This window comes from Chiloscyllium plagiosum, unplaced genomic scaffold, assembly GCF_037043375.1.
Source record: "Chiloscyllium plagiosum isolate Xiang-an unplaced genomic scaffold, Cpla_swu_hap1 HiC_scaffold_42, whole genome shotgun sequence".
NCBI classification, from domain to species: domain Eukaryota; kingdom Metazoa; phylum Chordata; class Chondrichthyes; order Orectolobiformes; family Hemiscylliidae; genus Chiloscyllium; species Chiloscyllium plagiosum.
Window position 1 is genome coordinate 32,491,640 of NW_028270180.1, and position 9,595 is coordinate 32,501,234.

Consider the following 9,595-nt stretch of genomic DNA (forward strand, 5'->3'; position numbering starts at 1 on the left):
CTCCCAGGAATTTTTTTATTTCAAAAATATACTTTACACTTTGTTCATTAAAAAATTTCTATATATATACATTGACAAAAGAGCAGTTCAGTTCTGCGGAGTTGCATATCAAGCAAACAAACAAAACATTGAACTTTCACTATCCCAAAAACAAACCCAAGACCTCTCTACTACAAAACTAATATTTACATATATTGGACACACTAGGAGAGTCCAAAAACTGAACAGGCCCTCCCATAACTTCAGCTGAAAGACCTCAGACCATGGTCTTTCCACACTGTGCCTTGTGTGCCATCTTCACTGCATCTGTTCCGAGGATGACCAATTCCACCATAGAAAATCCCAGATGGGCTCCTTCAGCAAAGACCACTATTTCCCCTTCCATGTGATCGATGATACCCTCCAGCACATCTCCTCCACTTCCCGTACCTTGGCCTTTGAACCCCACTTCTGCCAACACAACAAAGACAGAATACCCCTGGTCCTCACCTCCCACCCCACCAACCTCCAGATACATCGCATCATACTCCGCTATTTCCACTTTCCTGATGAAGGCCTTAAGCCTGAAACTTCAATTCTCTTGCTCCTCAGATGCTGCCTGACCTGCTGTGCTTTTCGAGCACCACACTCTTAACTTGTATGTTCACTCCCAGAATGCAAATGAGCAATGTCTCAGTACCCAGTGGTTGGATGCTCTTTATCCTGCTTATCACCAGGGATTATCTTCCATGATACCCTTCATATCCATGCTGACTGTGAAGTCCACTCCCTGAACGTTATTTTCAAAAATATGCTTTATTCATAAAAAAATTTCTTTGTCTATATATACATTGACACAAAAACAATTCGGTTCTGTACAGTTGTGGGCGGCACGGTGGCACAGTGGTTAGCACTGCTGCCTCACAGCGCCAGAGACCCGGGTTCAATTCCCGCCTCAGGCGACTGACTGTGTGGAGTTTGCACGTTCTCCCCGTGTCTGCGTGGGTTTCCTCCGGGTGCTCCGGTTTCCTCCCACAGTCCAAAAGATGTGCAGGTCAGGTGAATTGGCCATGCTAAATTGCCCGTAGTGTTAGGTAAGGGGTAAATGTAGGGATATGGGTGGGTTACGCTTCGGCGGGTCGGTGTGGACTTGTTGGGCCGAAGGGCCTGTTTCCACACTGTAATGTAATCTAATCTAGTTGCTTATCAAATAAACAAACAAAACGTTAGACTTTGACTCTATCCAAAAAATTAACGCCTTCTCTTACACATACAATACTAATATTTACATATACTTGAGGCACAAGACGGGTTCGATAATTGAATGATCCCCGTTTTACCTTCGGAAAGTCCTCAAACAGCAGTCTTTCCTCACCTGGTGGCAGCTGCCCACATGTTTTATTAAATTTCAAAATATACATTATTCATAAAAATCATTGTGTAAACATACATTGACACAAGAGTAGTTCTGCACAGTTGCATAACAAGCAAACAAACAAAACGTTGAACCTTGACTATCCCAAAAAAAAAGTCATCCTCTAAACAATACGAACACTTACATATCTTTGAGGTGGTGGGAGGGTCCGATAACTGAATAAACCCCAATTTACTGAGTCACAATTAATTAGAATGGATGGCTTTGAGGTACGTAGGGAAGAGGTGTTGGAAATTCTGGAAAGGGTGAAAATAGATAAGTCCCCTGGGCCTGATGGCATTTATCCTAGGATTCTCTGGGAAGCAAGGGAGGAGATTGCAGAGCCATTGGCCTTGATTTTTATGTCCTCGTTGTCTACAGGAATAGTGCCAGAAGACTGGAGGGTAGCAAATGTGGTTCCCTTGTTCAAGAAGAGGAGTAGGGATAACCCTAGTAACTATAGGCCGGTGAGTCTCACTTCTGTTGTGAGCAAAATCTTAGAGAGAATTGTAAGGGATAGGATTTATGAACATCTGGATAAGAATAATGTGATCAAGGATAGTCAGCATGGTTTTGTGAAGGGCAGGTCGTGCCTCACAAACCTTATTGAATTCTTTGAGAAGGTGAATAAGGAGGTGGACGAGGGTAAAGTGGTAGATGTGGTGTATATGGATTTTAGTAAGGCGTTTGATAAGGTTCCCCATGGTAGGCTACTGCAAAAAATACGGAGGTATGGCATTGAGTGTGAGTTGGAGGTTTGGATTAGGAATTGGCTGGCTGGAAGAAGACAGAGGGTAGTAATTGATGGTAAAGGTTCATCTTGGAGTGCCGTTACTAGCGGTGTTCCGCAAGGATCTGTTTTGGGACCATTGCTGTTTGTCATTTTTATAAATGACCTGGAGGAGGGGTTAGAAGGTTGGGTGAGCAAGTTTGCGGATGATACGAAAGTCGGTGGAGTTATTGACAGTGAGGAAGGATGTGGCAGGCTACAGCGGGATATAGATAAGCTGCAGAGCTGGGCAGAAAGGTGGCAAATGGAGTTCAATGTGGGTAAGTGTGAAGTGATTCACTTTGGTAAGAGTAACAAGAAGATGGGGTACTGGGCTAATGGTCAGAAACTTGGTAGTGTGGATGAGCAGAGGGATCTTGGTGTCCATGTACACAGATCTCTGAAAGTTGCCACACAGGTGCTGTGAAGAAGGCATATGGCGTACTGGCTTTTATTGGTAGAGGAATTGAGTTCCGGAGCCCTGAGGTCATGTTGCAGTTGTATAAGACTCTGGTGCGGCCGCATCTGGAGTATTGTGTGTAGTTTTGGTCGCCATACTATAGGAAGGATGTGGAGGCACTGGAACGGGTGCAGAGGAGGTTTACCAGGATGTTGCCTGGTATGGTAGAAAGATCGTATGAGGAAAGGCTGAGGCACTTGGGGCTGTTTTCATTGGAGAAAAGAAAGTTTAGGGGTGACTTGATAGAGGTGTACAAGATGATTAGGGGTTTAGATAGGGTTGACCATGAGAACCTTTTTCCACGTATGGAGTCAGCTATTACGAGGGGGCATAGCTTTAAATTAAGGGGTGGTAGGTATAGGACAGATGTTAGGGGCAGATTCTTTACTCAGCGAGTCGTGAGTTCATGGAATGCCCTGCCAGTAGCAGTGGTGGACTCTCCCTCTTTATGGGCATTTAAACGGGCATTGGATAGGCATATGGAGGATAGTGGGCTAGTGTAGGTTAGGTGGGCTTGGATCGGCGCAACATCGAGGGCCAAAGGGCCTGTACTGCGCTGTATTTTTCTATGTTCTATGTTTATCTTCAGCAGGAAGATCTCAGACAGCAGTCTTGCCCCACTGCTTTAACGCATCCCTCAGCACGTAGCCCTCGACCTTGGAATGTGCCAGTCTGCAACATGCAGTCGGAGTCAACTTCTTGCTCTGGAAAACCAACAAAGTTTCAGGCAGACCAAAGAGCATCTTTCACTGTACAGCACAGAGCCCTGCATCACGGAGCTGCTCGGGACGTACCTCAACAAAAACCACTGCATCTTCCTCCAGGCTGACTTTGCAAAGGCATATTCCAACAGGAGGTGTGTGAGAAACTCAAACCGCAACAGTCACTTCAAGGGCAGCGTATGGTGGCGCAGGCTGTCTGGGCAGATATAAAGGATCTCACCACCAGCCAAGCGGTGTCTTGGTGCTTGTTGGAAAATTTTGGTGATGTGGCATTCTGCCAAATGACTTTGGCAGTCTGCACAGGAACTACACAACAGATTTTGTGTACCCCCCAGCCCCTCTGAACCACATTCCTAGCACCTCCAGGTAATCTGTCCTGACACTGAAGGGATTGAAGGAATGATCGGTCCAGTTCTCAAAGAACATGGCCTTGCTCTTGCCTTGATTTATCTTGGTTCCCGAGACCAGTTTGAACTGGTCGCAGATTCTCATGAGTCTGTGCATTGAGCGGATCTGAGCAGAGAACAGCGATGTCACCCACGAACAGGGAGGCTTTGGCCTCTGCTGCCTGGTATAGCTGCCCCTCTCAGGCTCACATCCTTCCTGATGGACTCATGATGCATTACACAAAGCAGTAGAGAATGGGCAGTGCTGCCTGACTCCAGGTCTGATCGGGAAGCTTTTGATTGAGACTGCGCTAATGATGTTGGTGTAGAGCAGATGGATCCAATTGCATATTCCGTCCCCAAAGCCCATTTTAAAGAGCATGTCCCATATCCTGTCAAAGGCCTTCTCTGGCTCCAGGCTGATGAGACAGGTTACCATGCCCCTGTCCTGCACATTGGTGATCGTATCTGTGAGGTGTTCGAGGCAATCAGAGATTGTCCTGCCCAGTACAGTACAGGATTGATTGGGGTGATTCACCAATCCCAGAGCAGATTTGATTGGGCTGGCAATAACTTGGACAGGATTTTGAGGCAGTGATATTAGCTGCCAATTTCTCATATCCTCCCACTCCCCCTTCTGTTTGTAGATGAGGGTGATGATATCTTTCCTCATGGATTCACTCACAGCACTTGCCAGGAGCAAGCTGTCATACATCTCCAGCAGGTCTTCGTCAGTCAGGTCTTACAGAGCTGAATACAAATTGGCTGGTAAGCCTTCGCTTCCGAGAGTTTTGTTCTTTTCTAAGGACTCGAAACCTACCAGGGAAAACCGTAGCGGCCAGGTCTGTGGCACTGAGTCTGGCTCTGTGGCTCAGAAGGGAACGGGGGGAAGAATAGGAGAATGATAGTGATAGGAGTTAGAGAAACAGACAGGAGATTCTGTGGTCGTGAACAAGACTCCTGTATGGTATGTTGCCCCCTGGATGCCAGTGTCAGGGATATCTCGAATTGAGTCTACAGGATTCTTAAGGGGGAGGATGAGCAGCTAGAAGCCGCGATACATATCGATACCAATGACGCAGGTAGGTAAAGGGAGGAAGACCTGAAAAGTGAATATAGGGGGTTAGCTTGGAAGCTAAAACGCAAGACGAACATAGCAGTAATTTCAGGATTGGTACTGGTGCCACGGGCTATTGAGGCTAGGAACAGAGACCGAGTGCGGTTGAACACATGGCTGCAGAGCTGGTGTAAGAGGGAGAGCTTCAGATACATGGATCATTGGGATACCTTCTGGGAAGGTGGGACGTGTACAAGAAGGACGGGTTTCATCTGAACTGGAGGAGCACCGATATCCTGGGGAGAGGATTGTTAGAGCTCTTTGGGTGGGTTTAAACGAGATTAGCAGTGGGATGGGGTAGCTGGTGAACAGGCAAATACAGCGTGCAGAGAGTCTGTGAAGAAGGATAGACAGTTGATAGGGCATTTTTGCAGTCAGTGTGATGGGTTGAAGTGCGTCTATTTTAACGCAAGAAGTACTGGGAATGAGGGTGATGAACTTAGAACATGGATCAGTACTTGGATCTGTGGTGTTGTGGTCATTATGGAGACTTGGATATTACAGGGGCAGGAATAGTTGTTGGATGGTCCAGGATTTAGATGTTTCAGAAGGAATAGAGAGGGAGGTAAAAGAGGTGGGGGCATGGCATTGCTATTCAGGGATAGTATCAAGCTACAGAAAGGGAGGTAGTAGAGGAAGGTTTGTCTACAGAGTCAGTATGGGTGGAAGTCAGAAACAGGAAAGGAGCAGTCACTTTATTGGGAGTTTTCTACAGACCTGCCCCCCCCCCCCCCCCCCACCTCTCCACTAGCAACAGAGACACAGGAGCAGATTGGGAGGCAGGTTTTGGAAAGGTGCAGAAGTAACAGGGTCGTTGTTATAAGTGACTTTAACTTCATTAATATTGATTGGAACCTCCTTCGTTCAAATAGTTTGGATGGAGCAGACTTTGTCAGGTGTGTTGGGGAAGAATTCTTGACTCAATATGGAATTAGACTGACTAGAGGGAGACCATATTGGATTTGGTGCTTGGTAATGATAATTGTGGTAGTGATCACAACTCCCTGACATGGAGAGGGATAGAAGCAGACGGCATGGGGAAGTATTTAATTGGGGGAGGGGAATTACAATGTTATTAAGAAGAAACTGTGGAGCAAAAATTGGGAAGAGATATTCTTAGGGAAATGCATGACAGAAATGTGGAGGTTGTTTAGGGAGCACTTGCTGTGAATGCTGGATAGGTTTGTCTTACTGATGCAAGGAAGGGATGGTAGGGTGAAGGAACCTTGGATGAAAAGAGATGCGAAACACCTAGTCAAGAGGAAGAAGGAAGCTTACTTAAGGTTAAGGAGGCAAGGATCAGACAGGGTCCTAGAGGGTTATAAAGTAGCCAGGAAGGAACTGAAGAATGGACTTGGAAGTGCTAGAAGGGGGTATGAAATAACTTGGCGTGTAGGATTAAGGAAAACCCCAAGGCATTCTGTAGTTACGTGAGGAACAAGAGGATGGCCAGAGTTAAGGTATTGACTGGGATTTTCGCTTCCCCGGTCCCCAACGCCTTATCTTCACCATGGACATCCAGTCCCTCTACAAATCCATCCCCGATCATGAAGGACTCAAAGCCCTCCACTTCTTCCTTTCCCGCCGTACCAACCAGTACCCTTCAACTGACACCCTCCTTCGACTGACTGAACTGGTCCTTACCTTGAACAACTTCTCTTTCCAATCCTCCCACTTCCTCCAAACCAAAGGAGTAGCCATGGACACCCGCATGGGCCCCAGCTATGCCTGCCTCTTCGTACGATATGTGGAACAGTCCATCTTCCGCAGCTACACTGGCACCACACCCCACCTTTTCCTCCGCGACATCGATGACTGTATCGGCGCTGCCTCGTGCTCCCACGAGGAGGATGAACAGTTCATCCACTTTACCAACACCTTCCACCCCGACATCAAATTCACCTGGACCGTCTCAGACTCCTCCCTCACCTTCCCAGACCTTTCCATTTCTATCTCGGGCGAACGAATCAACACGGACATTTACTATAAACCGACCGACTCCCACAGCTACCTAGACTACACCTCCTCCCACCCTGCCCCCTGTAAAAACGCCATTCCATATTCCCAATTCCTTCGTCTCCGCCGCATCTGCTCCCAGGAGGACCAGTTCAAATACCATACAACCCAGATGGCCTCCTTCTTCAAAGACCGCAATTTCCCCCCAGACGTGGTCGACGATGCCCTCCACCACATCTCCTCCACTTCCTGCTCCTCCGCCCTTGAGCCCCGCCCTCCAACCGCCACCAGGACAGAACCCCACTGGTCCTCACCTACCACCCCACCAACCTCCATATACATCGTATCATCCGCCGTCATTTCCGCCACCTCCAAACGGATCCCCCCACCAGGGATATATTTCCATCCCCTCCCCTATCAGCTTTCCGAAAAGACCACTCCCTCCATGACTCCCTTGTCAGGTCCACACCCCCCACCAACCCAACCTCCACTTCCGGCACCTTCCCCTGCAACCACAAGAAATGCAAAACTTGCGCCCACACCTCCCCCCTTACTTCCCTCCAAGGCCCCAAGGGATCATTCCATATCCGCCACAAATTCACCTGCACCTCCACAAACATCATTTATTGCATCCGCTGCACCCGATGTGGCCTCCTCTATATTGGGAAGACAGGCCGCCTACTTGCGGAACGGTTCAGAGAACACCTCTGGGACACCTGGACCAACCAACACAACCAGCCTGTGGCTCAACACTTCAACTCCCCCTCCCAATCCACCAAGGACATGCAGGTCCTTGGACTCCTCCATCGCCAGACCATAGCAGTACGACGGCTGGAGGAAGAGCGCCTCATCTTCCGCCTAGGAACCCTCCAACCACAAGGAATGAACTCAGATTTCTCCAGTTTCCTCATTTCCCCTCCCCCAACCTTGTCTCAGTCAAATCCCTCGAACTCAGCACTGCCTTCCTAACCTGCAATCTTCTTCCTGACCTCTCCACCCCCATCCCACTCCGGCCTATCACCCTCACCTTGATCTCCTTCCAACTGTCGCATTTCCAACGCCCCTCCCCCAAGTCTCTCCTCCCTTTTATCTTAGCCTGCTGGACACACTTTCCTCATTCCTGAAGAAGGGCTTATGCCCGAAATGTCGATTCTCCTGTTCCTTGGATGCTGCCTGACCTGCTGCGCTTTTCCAGCAACACATTTTTAGCTCTGATCTCCAGCATCTGCAGCCCTCACTTTCTCCTATTGACTGGGAATACTAAAGTTCAAGTTTTTGTTCAATGTGTGCAGGAGGGTTTTCTGACACAGCATGTAGACAGGCCAACAAGGGGTGATGCCATATTGGATTTGGTACTGGAGAATGAACCTGGCCAGTTGTTAGTTTTGGAGGTAGGCGAGCACTTTGGTGATAGTGATTATAATTCAGTTATGTTTACAATAGTAATGGGCAGGGATAGGTATATACTGCAGGAAAAGATGTATAATTGGGGGAAACGCAATTATGGTGTGATTAGGCAAGATTTAGGATGCATAGGATGGGGAAGGAAACTGCAGGGGATGGACACTCTTGAAATGTGGAGCTTATTCAAGGAGCAGCTACTGCATGTCCTTGATAAGTATATACCTATCAGGCAGGGAGGTAGTTGTCAAGAGAGTGAGCCATGGTTTACTAAAGAAGTTGAAGCTCTTGTCAAAAGGAAGAAGAAGGCTTATGTGAGGATGAGGTGTGAAGGCTCAGTTAGGGGGCTTGAGAGTTACAAGTTAACCAGGAAAGATCTAAAGAGAGAGCTGAGTAGAGCCAGGAGGGGACATGGGAATTCTTTTGGTAGATAAGATCAAGGAAAACCGTAAGGCCTTCTATTGATATATCAGGAATAAAGGAATGATAAGAGTAAATTTAGAGCCAATCAAAGTTAGTAGTGGAAAGGTGTGTGTGGAATTTGAGGACATAGGGGAAGCGCTTAATGAATAATTTTTGTCAGTATTCACATTGGAAAGGGGCAATGTTAGTGGGAATACGGAGATACAGGCTACTAGATTAGATGGGATTGAGGTTGACAAAGAGGAGGTATTAGCAATTTTGGATGACCTGAAAATAGATAAGACCCCAGGGGCAGATGGCATTTATCCTCTGATTCTCTGGGAAGCCAGGGAGGAGATTGCAGTGTCTTTGGCTTCAATCTTTATGTTGTCACTGTCGACAGGAGTAATGCCAGAAGACTAGAAGGTAGCAAATGTTGTTCCCTCCTTAAAGAAGGGGAGTCAGGACAACCCGGGTAATTATAGGCCAGTGAGCCTTACTTCGTGATGGAAAAGGTTACAAGAGATAGGATTTATAATCATCTAGAAAGAAATAATTTAATTAGGGTCAGTCAACACAGTTTTGTGGAGGGTAAGTCGTGCCTCACTCACCTTATTGAGTTCTTCGAGAAGGTGACAAAACAGGTGGATGAAGGTAAAGCAGTTGATGTTGTGCATATAGACTTCAGTAAGGCATTTGATAAGGTTCTATATGGTAAGCTATTGCATAAAATAAGGGGTTTTGGGATTGAAGGTGATTTAGTGGTTTGGATTAGAAATTGACCAGCTAAAAGACAGAGGGTTGTAGTTGATAGGAAATGTTCATCCTGGTGTGCCACAAGGATCTGTTTTTGGGCCACTACTGATTGTCATTTTTATAAATGATCTGGATGTGGGTGTAGAAGGATGGATTAGTAAATATGCGGATGACACTAAGGTAGGCAGAGGTGTGGATAGTGCTGAAGGATGTTGTGGGTTACAGAGGGACAT